The sequence below is a fragment of the Schistocerca piceifrons genome, chromosome X, assembly GCF_021461385.2.
Source record: "Schistocerca piceifrons isolate TAMUIC-IGC-003096 chromosome X, iqSchPice1.1, whole genome shotgun sequence".
NCBI lineage: Eukaryota > Metazoa > Arthropoda > Insecta > Orthoptera > Acrididae > Schistocerca > Schistocerca piceifrons.
In genome coordinates, this window is record NC_060149.1 from 475,556,784 (window position 1) to 475,558,059 (window position 1,276).

Here is a 1,276-nt window from a genome sequence, read left to right on the forward strand (position 1 = left end):
ATCAACTAAATTATTCAAAGCTTCCTTTCTCAACAATATCTACTAACTTTCAAGAATAGTCTATAAACATGTGAAAGCATTTCAGAAGTTTCTGAAAGCTTTTCGGACTACTAGAAGGAAACTTACAGGCGTGCAGTAAGTAATGTGATGCGGAATATTTCCTGGTTTTGCTGTTATTACTCTGATTGTGACCGACCGATGGCGCAGGGCGGAACCAACCAACGATCTTCATTGACATAGATCGCTAATATCATGTTAAATTTTGAAGCCTCACTCTATGAACATTTGTAAACGCAACTTCCGGGCAAAGTCACTAAATTAAGAGAACTTAGGTTTTACGTATCTTTGGACTCATAAATACCATTCATGGATCAGATTCTCAAACAAATAGGTTACAGTGTGTAAACTGTGTCTTGACAGTCCCATTCCCTAGTCCTGAATTGGTAGAAGTCGGGAGACTACGGAAGGTAGGCACTTGTTCCAGGCTAACGGTAACATTAGGTAGCTGAAACACTGTCTGACGTAGCCATTGTTGTCTGCATTCTTATTCTTTCCTGGTTCACTGTTCTGAGTCTTTTCTTCTTTGTCATTACTGTACGGAATTGCTGCAGTTAGTACCTTCATTAAGCATTTCAATACATAAAAGCACACTCAGTCTTCAAGCCACGAGTGGCCTACCGGGACCATCCGACCGCCGTGTCATCCTCAGTGGAGGATGCGGATAGGAGGGGCGTGGGGTCAGCACACCGCTCTCCCAGTCGTTATGATGGTATTCTTGACCGAAGCCGCTACTATTCGGTCGAGTAGCTCCTCAATTGGCATCACAAGGCTGAGTGCACTCCGAAAAATGGCAACAGCGCATGGCAGCCTGGATGGTCACCCATCTAAGTGCCGACCAAGCCCGACAGCGCTTAACTTCGGTGATCTCACGAGAACCGGTGTATCCACTGCGGCAAGGCCGTTGCATTTGAATACATAAGACCATTTCAATACTGTTTACCAATTAGGCCTATACTAATGTTTGTAGGGGGAGGGGGGCAAGACCTAGGAATATGGATTAATGTTAATGTTTTGGAAGACAAATAGTGACTGTTTAGTGGTCATAAAAATTATTTATATGCGTAAATAACGCTATATACTTTTGTGTTCTGCCACTTGTACGTAATACTGACATTTAAAGCATTTTTAATTCACAGGAAGAAAGACCAGAAAGGACTGAAACACTACCTGACCCATATGATCTAGGAAGAGCTGTTAAAGACGGCTTATGTGATGA

The 1,276-nt window shown here is 42.7% G+C and overlaps 1 pseudogene; it reads right to left on the reverse strand.

The window, feature by feature from the left end:
- Nucleotides 1-848: 848 nt before the first annotated feature.
- Nucleotides 849-966, reverse strand: LOC124723276 (annotated as a pseudogene).
- Between the last annotated feature and the right edge of the window lie 310 nt (nt 967-1,276).